This window comes from Rhamphochromis longiceps, linkage group LG11 (assembly GCF_057381845.1).
Source record: "Rhamphochromis longiceps isolate RC_006_pf linkage group LG11, R_longiceps_female_GT1.1, whole genome shotgun sequence".
Taxonomy (NCBI): Eukaryota; Metazoa; Chordata; class Actinopteri; order Cichliformes; family Cichlidae; genus Rhamphochromis; species Rhamphochromis longiceps.
Window position 1 is genome coordinate 2,170,857 of NC_140567.1, and position 17,544 is coordinate 2,188,400.

Consider the following 17,544-nt stretch of genomic DNA (forward strand, 5'->3'; position numbering starts at 1 on the left):
GCTTGCACACACATGTGATTATGCGCAGAGGTCCACCCTACCAGCCAACCTCAGATCTCCACGCAAGCACAGATGAATGCACATACATTTGCACACATCCAAAGATAAACTCCCCAACAGAAACCAAATTCCAAGAAATCGAGCCGTGGCAATGCTTGCACACACATGTGATTATGCGCAGAGGTCCACCCTACCAGCCAACCTCAGATCTCAACGCAGGAACACATGAATGCACATACATTTGGACACATCCAGAAATAAACTCCCGAAGAGAAACCAAATTCCAAGAAATCCAGCCGTGGCAATGCTTGCACACACATGTGATTATGCGCAGAGGTCCACCCTACCAGCCAACCTCAGATCTCAACGCAGGAACACATGAATGCACATACATTTGCACACATCCAAAGATAAACTCCCCTTCAGAAACCAAATTTCAAGAAATCGAGCCGTGGCAATGCTTGCACATACATGTGATTATGCGCAGAGGTCCACCCTACCAGCCAACCTCAGATCTCCACGCAAGCACACATGAATGCACATACATTTGCACACATGCAGAGATAAACTCACCCCAAAGAATCCAAATTCCAAGAAATCGAGCCGTGGCAATGCTTGCACATACATGTGATTATGCGCAGAGGTCCACCCTACCAGCCAACCTCAGATCTCAACGCAAGAACACATGAATGCACATACATTTGCACACATTCAGAGATAAACTCCCCCTCAGAAACCAAATTCCAAGAAATCGAGCCGTGGCAATGCTTGCACACACATGTGATTATGCGCAGAGGTCCACCCTACCAGCCAACCTCAGATCTCAGCGCAGGAACACATGAATGCACATACATTTGGACACATCCAGAAATAAACTCCCCAAGAGAAACCAAATTCCAAGATATCCAGCCGTGGCAATGCTTGCACACACATGTGATTATGCGCAGAGGTCCACCCTACCAGCTACCCTCAGATCTCAACGCAGGAACACATGAATGCACATACATTTGCACACATCCAGAGATAAACTCGCCCCAAAGAAACCAAATTCCAAGAAATCCAGCCGTGGCAATGCTTGCACACACATGTGATTATGCGCAGAGGTCCACCCTACCAGCCAACCTCAGATCTCAACGCAGGAACACATGAATGCACATACATTTGCACACATCCAGAGATAAACGCCCCCTCAGAAACCAAATTCTAAGATATCCAGAAATGGAAATGTTTGCACACACATGTGATTATGCGCAGAGTTCCACCCTACCAGCCAACCTCAGATCTACACGCAGGCACACTTGAATGCACATATATTTGCACACATCCAGAGATAAACCCCCCTTCAGAAACCAAATTCCAAGAAATCGAACCGTGGCAATGCTTGCACACACATGTGATTATGCGCAGAGGTCCACCCTACCAGCCAACCTCAGATCTCAGCGCAGGAACACATGAATGCACATACATTTGCACACATCCAGAAACAAACTCCCCAAGAGAAACCAAATTCCAAGATATCCAGCCGTGGCAATGTTTGCACACACGTGTGATTATGCGCAGAGGTACACCCTACCAGCCCACACAGATCTCCACGCAAGCACAGATGAATGCACATACATTTGCACACATCCAGAGATAAACTCCCCCTCAGAAACCAAATTTCAAGAAATCGAGCCGTGGCAATTCTTGAACATACATGTGATTATGCGCAGAGGTCCACCCTACCAGCCAACCTCAGATCTCCACGCAAGCACAGATGAATGCACATACATTTGCACACATCCAAAGATAAACTCCCCAACAGAAACCAAATTCCAAGAAATCCAGCCGTGGCAATGCTTGCACACACATGTGATTATGCGCAGAGGTCCACCCTACCAGCCAACCTCAGATCTCCACGCAAGCACAGATGAATGCACATACATTTGCACACATCCAAAGATAAACTCCCCAACAGAAACCAAATTCCAAGAAATCGAGCCGTGGCAATGCTTGCACACACATGTGATTATGCGCAGAGGTCCACCCTACCAGCCAACCTCAGATCTCAACGCAGGAACACATGAATGCACATACATTTGGACACATCCAGAAATAAACTCCCGAAGAGAAACCAAATTCCAAGAAATCCAGCCGTGGCAATGCTTGCACACACATGTGATTATGCGCAGAGGTCCACCCTACCAGCCAACCTCAGATCTCAACGCAGGAACACATGAATGCACATACATTTGCACACATCCAAAGATAAACTCCCCTTCAGAAACCAAATTTCAAGAAATCGAGCCGTGGCAATGCTTGCACATACATGTGATTATGCGCAGAGGTCCACCCTACCAGCCAACCTCAGATCTCCACGCAAGCACACATGAATGCACATACATTTGCACACATGCAGAGATAAACTCACCCCAAAGAATCCAAATTCCAAGAAATCGAGCCGTGGCAATGCTTGCACATACATGTGATTATGCGCAGAGGTCCACCCTACCAGCCAACCTCAGATCTCAACGCAAGAACACATGAATGCACATACATTTGCACACATTCAGAGATAAACTCCACCTCAGAAACCAAATTCCAAGAAATCGAGCCGTGGCAATGCTTGCACACACATGTGATTATGCGCAGAGGTCCACCCTACCAGCCAACCTCAGATCTCAACGCAGGAACACATGAATGCACATACATTTGGACACATCCAGAAATAAACTCCCGAAGAGAAACCAAATTCCAAGAAATCCAGCCGTGGCAATGCTTGCACACACATGTGATTATGCGCAGAGGTCCACCCTACCAGCCAACCTCAGATCTCAACGCAGGAACACATGAATGCACATACATTTGCACACATCCAAAGATAAACTCCCCTTCAGAAACCAAATTTCAAGAAATCGAGCCGTGGCAATGCTTGCACATACATGTGATTATGCGCAGAGGTCCACCCTACCAGCCAACCTCAGATCTCCACGCAAGCACACATGAATGCACATACATTTGCACACATGCAGAGATAAACTCACCCCAAAGAATCCAAATTCCAAGAAATCGAGCCGTGGCAATGCTTGCACATACATGTGATTATGCGCAGAGGTCCACCCTACCAGCCAACCTCAGATCTCAACGCAAGAACACATGAATGCACATACATTTGCACACATTCAGAGATAAACTCCACCTCAGAAACCAAATTCCAAGAAATCGAGCCGTGGCAATGCTTGCACACACATGTGATTATGCGCAGAGGTCCACCCTACCAGCCAACCTCAGATCTCAGCGCAGGAACACATGAATGCACATACATTTGGACACATCCAGAAATAAACTCCCCCTCAGAAACCAAATTCCAAGATATCCAGCCGTGGCAATGCTTGCACACACATGTGATTATGCGCAGAGGTCCACCCTACCAGCTACCCTCAGATCTCAACGCAGGAACACATGAATGCACATACATTTGCACACATCCAGAGATAAACTCGCCCCAAAGAAACCAAATTCCAAGAAATCCAGCCGTGGCAATGCTTGCACACACATGTGATTATGCGCAGAGGTCCACCCTACCAGCCAACCTCAGATCTCAACGCAGGAACACATGAATGCACATACATTTGCACACATCCAGAGATAAACTCCCCTTCAGAAACCAAATTCCAAGAAATCGAGTCGTGGCAATGCTTGCACACACATGTGATTATGCGCAGAGGTCCACCCTACCAGCCAACCTCAGATCTCAACGCAGGAACACATGAATGCACATACATTTGGACACATCCAGAAAAAAACTCCCGAAGAGAAACCAAATTCCAAGAAATCCAGCCGTGGCAATGCTTGCACACACGTGTGATTATGCGCAGAGGTACACCCTACCAGCCCACACAGATCTCCACGCAAGCACAGATGAATGCACATACATTTGCACACATCCAGAGATAAACTCCCCCTCAGAAACCAAATTTCGAGAAATCGAGCCGTGGCAATTCTTGAACATACATGTGATTATGCGCAGAGGTCCACCCTACCAGCCAACCTCAGATCTCCACGCAAGCACAGATGAATGCACATACATTTGCACACATCCAAAGATAAACTCCCCAACAGAAACCAAATTCCAAGAAATCCAGCCGTGGCAATGCTTGCACACACATGTGATTATGCGCAGAGGTCCACCCTACCAGCCAACCTCAGATCTCAACGCAGGAACACATGAATGCACATACATTTGGACACATCCAGAAATAAACTCCCGAAGAGAAACCAAATTCCAAGAAATCCAGCCGTGGCAATGCTTGCACACACATGTGATTATGCGCAGAGGTCCACCCTACCAGCCAACCTCAGATCTCAACGCAGGAACACATGAATGCACATACATTTGCACACATCCAAAGATAAACTCCCCTTCAGAAACCAATTTTCAAGAAATCGAGCCGTGGCAATGCTTGCACACACATGTGATTATGCGCAGAGGTCCACCCTACCAGCCAACCTCAGATCTCCACGCAAGTACACATGAATGCACATACATTTGCACACATGCAGAGATAAACTCACCCCAAAGAATCCAAATTCCAAGAAATCGAGCCGTGGCAATGCTTGCACATACATGTGATTATGCGCAGAGGTCCACCCTACCAGCCAACCTCAGATCTCAACGCAAGAACACATGAATGCACATACATTTGCACACATTCAGAGATAAACTCCCCCAGAGAAACCAAATTCCAAGAAATCGAGCCGTGGCAATGCTTGCACACACATGTGATTATGCGCAGAGGTCCACCCTACCAGCCAACCTCAGATCTCAGCGCAGGAACACATGAATGCACATACATTTGGACACATCCAGAAATAAACTCCCCAAGAGAAACCAAATTCCAAGATATCCAGCCGTGGCAATGCTTGCACACACATGTGATTATGCGCAGAGGTCCACCCTACCAGCCAACCTCAGATCTCAACGCAGGAACACATGAATGCACATACATTTGGACACATCCAGAAATAAACTCCCCAAGAGAAACCAAATTCCAAGAAATCCAGCCGTGGCAATGCTTGCACACACATGTGATTATGCGCAGAGGTCCACCCTACCAGCCAACCTCAGATCTCAACGCAGGAACACATGAATGCACAATCATTTGCACACATCCAGAGATAAACTCCCCTTCAGAAACCAAATTCCAAGAAATCGAGCCGTGGCAATGCTTGCACACACATGTGATTATGCGCAGAGGTCCACCCTACCAGCCAACCTCAGATCTCAACGCAGGAACACATGAATGCACATACATTTGGACACATCCAGAAATAAACTCCCGAAGAGAAACCAAATTCCAAGAAATCCAGCCGTGGCAATGCTTGCACACACGTGTGATTATGCGCAGAGGTACACCCTACCAGCCCACACAGATCTCCACGCAAGCACAGATGAATGCACATACATTTGCACACATCCAGAGATAAACTCCCCCTCAGAAACCAAATTTCAAGAAATCGAGCCGTGGCAATTCTTGAACATACATGTGATTATGCGCAGAGGTCCACCCTACCAGCCAACCTCAGATCTCCACGCAAGCACAGATGAATGCACATACATTTGCACACATCCAAAGATAAACTCCCCAACAGAAACCAAATTCCAAGAAATCCAGCCGTGGCAATGCTTGCACACACATGTGATTATGCACAGAGGTCCACCCTACCAGCCAACCTCAGATCTCCACGCAAGCACACATGAATGCACATACATTTGCACACATGAAGAGATAAACTCACCCCAAAGAATCCAAATTCCAAGAAATCGAGCCGTGGCAATGCTTGCACATACATGTGATTATGCGCAGAGGTCCACCCTACCAGCCAACCTCAGATCTCAACGCAAGAACACATGAATGCACATACATTTGCACACATTCAGAGATAAACTCCCCCAGAGAAACCAAATTCCAAGAAATCGAGCCGTGGCAATGCTTGCACACACATGTGATTATGCGCAGAGGTCCACCCTACCAGCCAACCTCAGATCTCAGCGCAGGAACACATGAATGCACATACATTTGGACACATCCAGAAATAAACTCCCCAAGAGAAACCAAATTCCAAGATATCCAGCCGTGGCAATGCTTGCACACACATGTGATTATGCGCAGAGGTCCACCCTACCAGCCAACCTCAGATCTCAACGCAGGAACACATGAATGCACATACATTTGGACACATCCAGAAATAAACTCCCCAAGAGAAACCAAATTCCAAGAAATCCAGCCGTGGCAATGCTTGCACACACATGTGATTATGCGCAGAGGTCCACCCTACCAGCCAACCTCAGATCTCAACGCAGGAACACATGAATGCACATACATTTGCACACATCCAGAGATAAACTCCCCTTCAGAAACCAAATTCCAAGAAATCGAGCCGTGGCAATGCTTGCACACACATGTGATTATGCGCAGAGGTCCACCCTACCAGCCAACCTCAGATCTCAACGCAGGAACACATGAATGCACATACATTTGGACACATCCAGAAATAAACTCCCCCAGAGAAACCAAATTCCAAGAAATCCAGCCGTGGCAATGCTTGCACACACGTGTGATTATGCGCAGAGGTACACCCTACCAGCCCACACAGATCTCCACGCAAGCACAGATGAATGCACATACATTTGCACACATCCAGAGATAAACTCCCCCTCAGAAACCAAATTTCAAGAAATCGAGCCGTGGCAATTCTTGAACATACATGTGATTATGCGCAGAGGTCCACCCTACCAGCCAACCTCAGATCTCCACGCAAGCACAGATGAATGCACATACATTTGCACACATCCAAAGATAAACTCCCCAACAGAAACCAAATTCCAAGAAATCCAGCCGTGGCAATGCTTGCACACACATGTGATTATGCGCAGAGGTCCACCCTACCAGCCAACCTCAGATCTCCACGCAAGCACAGATGAATGCACATACATTTGCACACATCCAAAGATAAACTCCCCAACAGAAACCAAATTCCAAGAAATCCAGCCGTGGCAATGCTTGCACACACATGTGATTATGCGCAGAGGTCCACCCTACCAGCCAACCTCAGATCTCAACGCAGGAACACATGAATGCACATACATTTGCACACATTCAGAGATAAACTCCCCCAGAGAAACCAAATTCCAAGAAATCGAGCCGTGGCAATGCTTGCACACACATGTGATTATGCGCAGAGGTCCACCCTACCAGCCAACCTCAGATCTCAGCGCAGGAACACATGAATGCACATACATTTGCACACATCCAGAAACAAACTCCCCAAGAGAAACCAAATTCCAAGATATCCAGCCGTGGCAATGTATGCACACACGTGTGATTATGCGCAGAGGTACACCCTACCAGCCCACACAGATCTCCACGCAAGCACAGATGATTGCACATACATTTGCACACATCCAGAGATAAACTCCCCCTCAGAAACCAAATTTCAAGAAATCGAGCCGTGGCAATTCTTGAACATACATGTGATTATGCGCAGAGGTCCACCCTACCAGCCAACCTCAGATCTCCACGCAAGCACAGATGAATGCACATACATTTGCACACATCCAAAGATAAACTCCCCAACAGAAACCAAATTCCAAGAAATCCAGCCGTGGCAATGCTTGCACACACATGTGATTATGCGCAGAGGTCCACCCTACCAGCCAACCTCAGATCTCCACGCAAGCACAGATGAATGCACATACATTTGCACACATCCAAAGATAAACTCCCCAACAGAAACCAAATTCCAAGAAATCGAGCCGTGGCAATGCTTGCACACACATGTGATTATGCGCAGAGGTCCACCCTACCAGCCAACCTCAGATCTCAACGCAGGAACACATGAATGCACATACATTTGGACACATCCAGAAATAAACTCCCGAAGAGAAACCAAATTCCAAGAAATCCAGCCGTGGCAATGCTTGCACACACATGTGATTATGCGCAGAGGTCCACCCTACCAGCCAACCTCAGATCTCAACGCAGGAACACATGAATGCACATACATTTGCACACATCCAGAGATAAACTCCCCTTCAGAAACCAAATTTCAAGAAATCGAGCCGTGGCAATGCTTGCACACACATGTGATTATGCGCAGAGGTCCACCCTACCAGCCAACCTCAGATCTCCACGCAAGCACACATGAATGCACATACATTTGCACACATGCAGAGATAAACTCACCCCAAAGAATCCAAATTCCAAGAAATCGAGCCGTGGCAATGCTTGCACATACATGTGATTATGCGCAGAGGTCCACCCTACCAGCCAACCTCAGATCTCAACGCAAGAACACATGAATGCACATACATTTGCACACATTCAGAGATAAACTCCACCTCAGAAACCAAATTCCAAGAAATCGAGCCGTGGCAATGCTTGCACACACATGTGATTATGCGCAGAGGTCCACCCTACCAGCCAACCTCAGATCTCAGCGCAGGAACACATGAATGCACATACATTTGGACACATCCAGAAATAAACTCCCCAAGAGAAACCAAATTCCAAGATATCCAGCCGTGGCAATGCTTGCACACACATGTGATTATGCGCAGAGGTCCACCCTACCAGCCAACCTCAGATCTCAACGCAGGAACACATGAATGCACATACATTTGCACACATCCAGAGATAAACTCGCCCCAAAGAAACCAAATTCCAAGAAATCCAGCCGTGGCAATGGTTGCACACACATGTGATTATGCGCAGAGGTCCACCCTACCAGCCAACCTCAGATCTCAACGCAGGAACACATGAATGCACATACATTTGCACACATCCAGAGATAAACTCCCCTTCAGAAACCAAATTCCAAGAAATCGAGCCGTGGCAATGCTTGCACACACATGTGATTATGCGCAGAGGTCCACCCTACCAGCCAACCTCAGATCTCAACGCAGGAACACATGAATGCACATACATTTGGACACATCCAGAAAAAAACTCCCGAAGAGAAACCAAATTCCAAGAAATCCAGCCGTGGCAATGCTTGCACACACGTGTGATTATGCGCAGAGGTACACCCTACCAGCCCACACAGATCTCCACGCAAGCACAGATGAATGCACATACATTTGCACACATCCAGAGATAAACTCCCCCTCAGAAACCAAATTTCGAGAAATCGATCCGTGGCAATTCTTGAACATACATGTGATTATGCGCAGAGGTCCACCCTACCAGCCAACCTCAGATCTCAACGCAGGAACACATGAATGCACATACATTTGGACACATCCAGAAATAAACTCCCCAAGAGAAACCAAATTCCAAGAAATCCAGCCGTGGCAATGCTTGCACACACATGTGATTATGCGCAGAGGTCCACCCTACCAGCCAACCTCAGATCTCCACGCAAGCACACATGAATGCACATACATTTGCACACATTCAGAGATAAACTCCCCTTCAGAAACCAAATTCCAAGATATCCAGAAATGGAAATGTTTGCACACACATGTGATTATGCGCAGAGGTACACCCTACCAGCCAACCTCAGATCTACACGCAGGCACACATGAATGCACATACATTTGCACACATCCAGAGATAAACTCCCCCTCAGAAACCAAATTCCAAGATATCCAGAAATGGAAATTTTTGCACACACATGTGATTATGCGCAGAGGTCCACCCTACCAGCCAACCTCAGATCTCAGCGCAGGAACACATGAATGCACATACATTTGCACACATCCAGAAACAAACTCCCCAAGAGAAACCAAATTCCAAGAAATCCAGCCGTGGCAATGCTTGCACACACATGTGATTATGCGCAGAGGTCCACCCTACCAGCCAACCTCAGATCTCCACGCAAGCACAGATGAATGCACATACATTTGCACACATCCAAAGATAAACTCCCCAACAGAAACCAAATTCCAAGAAATCCAGCCGTGGCAATGCTTGCACACACATGTGATTATGCGCAGAGGTCCACCCTACCAGCCAACCTCAGATCTCAACGCAGGAACACATGAATGCACATACATTTGCACACATTCAGAGATAAACTCCCCCAGAGAAACCAAATTCCAAGAAATCGAGCCGTGGCAATGCTTGCACACACATGTGATTATGCGCAGAGGTCCACCCTACCAGCCAACCTCAGATCTCAACGCAGGAACACATGAATGCACATACATTTGGACACATCCAGAAATAAACTCCCGAAGAGAAACCAAATTCCAAGAAATCCAGCCGTGGCAATGCTTGCACACACATGTGATTATGCGCAGAGGTCCACCCTACCAGCCAACCTCAGATCTCAACGCAGGAACACATGAATGCACATACATTTGCACACATCCAGAGATAAACTCCCCTTCAGAAACCAAATTTCAAGAAATCGAGCCGTGGCAATGCTTGCACACACATGTGATTATGCGCAGAGGTCCACCCTACCAGCCAACCTCAGATCTCCACGCAAGCACACATGAATGCACATACATTTGCACACATGCAGAGATAAACTCACCCCAAAGAATCCAAATTCCAAGAAATCGAGCCGTGGCAATGCTTGCACATACATGTGATTATGCGCAGAGGTCCACCCTACCAGCCAACCTCAGATCTCAACGCAAGAACACATGAATGCACATACATTTGCACACATTCAGAGATAAACTCCACCTCAGAAACCAAATTCCAAGAAATCGAGCCGTGGCAATGCTTGCACACACATGTGATTATGCGCAGAGGTCCACCCTACCAGCCAACCTCAGATCTCAGCGCAGGAACACATGAATGCACATACATTTGGACACATCCAGAAATAAACTCCCCAAGAGAAACCAAATTCCAAGATATCCAGCCGTGGCAATGCTTGCACACACATGTGATTATGCGCAGAGGTCCACCCTACCAGCCAACCTCAGATCTCAACGCAGGAACACATGAATGCACATACATTTGGACACATCCAGAAATAAACTCCCCAAGAGAAACCAAATTCCAAGAAATCCAGCCGTGGCAATGCTTGCACACACATGTGATTATGCGCAGAGGTCCACCCTACCAGCCAACCTCAGATCTCAACGCAGGAACACATGAATGCACATACATTTGCACACATCCAGAGATAAACTCCCCTTCAGAAACCAAATTTCAAGAAATCCAGCCGTGGCAATGCTTGCACACACATGTGATTATGCGCAGAGGTCCACCCTACCAGCCAACCTCAGATCTCAACGCAGGAACACATGAATGCACATACATTTGGACACATCCAGAAATAAACTCCCGAAGAGAAACCAAATTCCAAGAAATCCAGCCGTGGCAATGCTTGCACACACATGTGATTATGCGCAGAGGTCCACCCTACCAGCCAACCTCAGATCTCCACGCAAGCACACATGAATGCACATACATTTGCACACATGCAGAGATAAACTCACCCCAAAGAATCCAAATTCCAAGAAATCGAGCCGTGGCAATGCTTGCACATACATGTGATTATGCGCAGAGGTCCACCCTACCAGCCAACCTCAGATCTCAACGCAAGAACACATGAATGCACATACATTTGCACACATTCAGAGATAAACTCCACCTCAGAAACCAAATTCCAAGAAATCGAGCCGTGGCAATGCTTGCACACACATGTGATTATGCGCAGAGGTCCACCCTACCAGCCAACCTCAGATCTCAGCGCAGGAACACATGAATGCACATACATTTGGACACATCCAGAAATAAACTCCCCAAGAGAAACCAAATTCCAAGATATCCAGCCGTGGCAATGCTTGCACACACATGTGATTATGCGCAGAGGTCCACCCTACCAGCCAACCTCAGATCTCAACGCAGGAACACATGAATGCACATACATTTGGACACATCCAGAAATAAACTCCCCAAGAGAAACCAAATTCCAAGAAATCCAGCCGTGGCAATGCTTGCATACACATGTGATTATGCGCAGAGGTCCACCCTACCAGCCAACCTCAGATCTCAACGCAGGAACACATGAATGCACATACATTTGCACACATCCAGAGATAAACTCCCCTTCAGAAACCAAATTCCAAGAAATCGAGCCGTGGCAATGCTTGCACACACATGTGATTATGCGCAGAGGTCCACCCTACCAGCCAACCTCAGATCTCAACGCAGGAACACATGAATGCACATACATTTGGACACATCCAGAAATAAACTCCCGAAGAGAAACCAAATTCCAAGAAATCCAGCCGTGGCAATGCTTGCACACACGTGTGATTATGCGCAGAGGTCCACCCTACCAGCCAACCTCAGATCTCCACGCAAGCACAGATGAATGCACATACATTTGCACACATCCAAAGATAAACTCCCCAACAGAAACCAAATTCCAAGAAATCGAGCCGTGGCAATGCTTGCACACACATGTGATTATGCGCAGAGGTCCACCCTACCAGCCAACCTCAGATCTCCACGCAAGCACAGATGAATGCACATACATTTGCACACATCCAAAGATAAACTCCCCAACAGAAACCAAATTCCAAGAAATCCAGCCGTGGCAATGCTTGCACACACATGTGATTATGCGCAGAGGTCCACCCTACCAGCCAACCTCAGATCTCAACGCAGGAACACATGAATGCACATACATTTGCAGACATCCAGAAATAAACTCCCCCAGAGAAACCAAATTCCAAGATATCCAGAAATGGAAATGTTTGCACACACATGTGATTATGCGCAGAGGTCCACCCTACCAGCCAACCTCAGATCTCAACGCAGGAACACATGAATGCACATACATTTGCACACATCCAGAGATAAACTCACCCCAAAGAAACCAAATTCCAAGAAATCGAGCCGTGGCAATGCTTGCACACACATGTGATTATGCGCAGAGGTCCACCCTACCAGCCAACCTCAGATCTACACGCAGGCACACATGAATGCACATACATTTGCACACATCCAGAGATAAACTCCCCCTCAGAAACCAAATTCCAAGAAATCGAGCCGTGGCAATGCTTGCACACACATGTGATTATGCGCAGAGGTCCACCCTACCAGCCAACCTCAGATCTACACGCAGGCACACATGAATGCACATACATTTGCACACATCCAGAGATAAACTCCCCGTCAGAAACCAAATTCCAAGATATCCAGAAATGGAAATGTTTGCACACACATGTGATTATGCGCAGAGGTCCACCCTACCAGCCAACCTCAGATCTCCACGCAAGAACACATGAATGCACATACATTTGCACACATTCAGAGATAAACTCCCCCTCAGAAACCAAATTCCAAGATATCCAGAAATGGAAATGTTTGCACACACATGTGATTATGCGCAGAGGTCCACCCTACCAGCCAACCTCAGATCTACACGCAGGCACACATGAATGCACATACATTTGCACACATCCAGAGATAAACTCCCCTTCAGAAACCAAATTCCAAGAAATCGAACCGTGGCAATGCTTGCACACACATGTGATTATGCGCAGAGGTCCACCCTACCAGCCAACCTCAGATTTCAACGCAGGAACACATGAATGCACATACATTTGCACACATTCAGAGATAAAATCCCCCAGAGAAACCAAATTCCAAGATATCCAGCCGTGGCAATGTTTGCACACACATGTGATTATGCGCAGAGGTACACCCTACCAGCCCACACATTTCTCCACGCAAGCACAGATGAATGCACACACATTTGCACACATTCAGAGATAAACTCCCCAACAGAAACCAAATTCCAAGATATCCAGAAATGGAAATGTTTGCACACACATGTGATTATGCGCAGAGGTCCACCCTACCAGCCAACCTCAGATCTCAACGCAGGAACACATGAATGCACATACATTTGCACACATCCAGAGATAAACTCACCCCAAAGAAACCAAATTCCAAGAAATCGAGCCGTGGCAATGTTTGCACACACATGTGATTATGCGCAGAGGTCCACCCTACCAGCCAACCTTAGATCTCAACGCAGGCACACATGAATGCACATACATTTGCACACATCCAGAGATAAACTCCCCCTCAGAAACCAAATTCCAAGAAATCCAGCCGTGGCAATGCTTGCACACACATGTGATTATGCGCAGAGGTCCACCCTACCAGCCAACCTCAGAGCTCAACGCAAGAACACATGAATGCACATACATTTGCACACATTCAGAGATAAACTCCCCCTCAGAAACCAAATTCCAAGATATCCAGAAATGGAAATGTTTGCACACACATGTGATTATGCGCAGAGGTCCACCCTACCAGCCAACCTCAGATCTACACGCAGGCACACATGAATGCACATACATTTGCACACATCCAGAGATAAACCCCCCTTCAGAAACCAAATTCCAAGAAATCGAACCGTGGCAATGCTTGCACACACATGTGATTATGCGCAGAGGTCCACCCTACCAGCCAACCTCAGATCTCAGCGCAGGAACACATGAATGCACATACATTTGCACACATCCAGAAACAAACTCCCCAAGAGAAACCAAATTCCAAGATATCCAGCCGTGGCAATGTTTGCACACACATGTGATTATGCGCAGAGGTACACCCTACCAGCCCACACATTTCTCCACGCAAGCACAGATGAATGCACATACATTTGCACAAATCCAGAGATAAACTCCCCCTCAGAAACCAAATTTCAAGAAATTGAGCCGTGGCAATTCTTGAACATACATGTGATTATGCGCAGAGGTCCACCCTACCAGCCAACCTCAGATCTCCACGCAAGCACACATGAATGCACATACATTTGCACACATCCAAAGATAAACTCCCCAACAGAAACCAAATTCCAAGAAATCCAGCCGTGGCAATGCTTGCACACACATGTGATTATGCGCAGAGGTCCACCCTACCAGCCAACCTCAGATCTCAACGCAGGAACACATGAATGCACATACATTTGCACACATTCAGAGATAAACTCCCCCAGAGAAACCAAATTCCAAGAAATCGAGCCGTGGCAATGCTTGCACACATGTGATTATGCGCAGAGGTCCACCCTACCAGCCAACCTCAGATCTCAACGCAGGAACACATGAATGCACATACATTTGCACACATCCAGAGATAAACTCCCCCAGAGAAACCAAATTCCAAGATATCCAGAAATGGAAATGTTTGCACACACATGTGATTATGCGCAGAGGTCCACCCTACGAGCCAACCTCACATCTCAACGCAGGAACACATGAATGCACATACATTTGCACACATTCAGAGATAAACTCGCCCTCAGAAACCAAATTCCAAGATATCCAGAAATGGAAATGTTTGCACACACATGTGATTATGCGCAGAGGTCCACCCTACCAGCCAACCTCAGATCTCAGCGCAGGAACACATGAATGCACATACATTTGGACACATCCAGAAATAAACTCCCCAAGAGAAACCAAATTCCAAGATATCCAGCCGTGGCAATGTTTGCACACACATGTGATTATGCGCAGAGGTCCACCCTACGAGCCAACCTCACATCTCAACGCAGGAACACATGAATGCACATACATTTGCACACATTCAGAGATAAACTCGCCCTCAGAAACCAAATTCCAAGATATCCAGAAATGGAAATGTTTGCACACACATGTGATTATGCGCAGAGGTCCACCCTACCAGCCAACCTCAGATCTCAGCGCAGGCACACATGAATGCACATACATTTGCACACATGCAGAAATAAACTCACCCCAAAGAATCCAAATTCCAAGAAATCGAGCCGTGGCAATGCTTGCACATACATGTGATTATGCGCAGAGGTCCACCCTACCAGCCAACCTCAGAGCTCAACGCAATAACACATGAATGCACATACATTTGCACACATTCAGAGATAAACTCCACCTCAGAAACCAAATTCCAAGATATCCAGAAATGGAAATGTTTGCACACACATGTGATTATGCGCAGAGGTCCACCCTACCAGCCAACCTCAGATCTACACGCAGGCACACATGAATGCACATACATTTGCACAAATCCAGAGATAAACTCCTCCTCAGAAACCAAATTCCAAGAAATCGAGCCGTGGCAATGCTTGCACACACATGTGATTATGCGCAGAGGTCCACCCTACCAGCCAACCTCAGATCTCCACGCAAGCACACATGAATGCACAAACATTTGCACACATCCAGAAATAAACTCCCCCAGAGAAACCAAATTCCAAGACATCCAGCCGTGGCAATGCTTGCATACACATGTGATTATGCGCAGAGGTCCACCGTACCAGCCAACCTCAGATCTCAACGCAGGAACACATGAATGCACATACATTTGCACACATCCAGAGATAAACTCACCCCAAAGAAACCAAATTCCAAGAAATCGAGCCGTGGCAATGTTTGCACACACATGTGATTATGCGCAGAGGTCCACCCTACCAGCCAACCTCACATCTCCACGCAAGCACACATGAATGCACATACATTTGGACACATCCAGAAATAAACTCCCCCAGAGAAACCAAATTCCAAGATATCCAGTCGAGGCAATGCTTGCACACACATGTGATTATGCGCAGAGGTCCACCCTATGAGCCAATCTCAGATCTCCACGCAAGCACAGATGAATGCACATACATTTGCACACATCCAGAGATAAACTCCCCAACAGAAACCAAATTCCAAGAAATCGAGCCGTGGCAATGCTTGCACACACATGTGATTATGCGCAGAGGTCCACCCTACCAGCCAACCTCAGATCTCCACGCAAGCACAGATGAATGCACATACATTTGCACACATCCAGAGATAAACTCCCCAACAGAAACCAAATTCCAAGAAATCGAGCCGTGGCAATGCTTGCACACACATGTGATTATGCGCAGAGGTCCACCCTACCAGCCAACCTCAGATCTCAACGCAGGAACACATGAATGCACATACATTTGCACACATCCAGAAATAAACTCCCCAACAGAAACCAAATTCCAAGAAATCGAGCCGTGGCAATGTTTGCACACACATGTGATTATGCGCAGAGGTACACCCTACCAGCCAACCTTTGATCTACACGCAGGCACACATGAATTCACATACATTTGCACACATCCAGAGATAAACTCACCCCAAAGAATCCAAATTCCAAGAAATCGAGCCGTGGCAATGCTTGCACATACATGTGATTATGCGTAGAGGTCCACCGTACCAGCCAACCTCAGATCTCCACGTAAGCACACATGAATGCACATACATTTGCACACATCCAGAGATAAACTCCCCAACAGAAACCAAATTCCAAGATATCCAGAAATGGAAATGTTTGCACACACGTGATTATGCGCAGAGGTCCACCCTACCAGCCAACCTCAGATCTCAACGCAGGAACACATGAATGCACATACATTTGCACACATCCAGAGATAAACTCCCCCAGAGAAACCAAATTCTAAGATATCCAGCCGTGGCAATGCTTGCACACACATGTGATTATGCGCAGAGGTCCACCCTACCAGCCAACCTCAGATCTCCACGCAAGAACACATGAATGCACATACATTTGGACACAT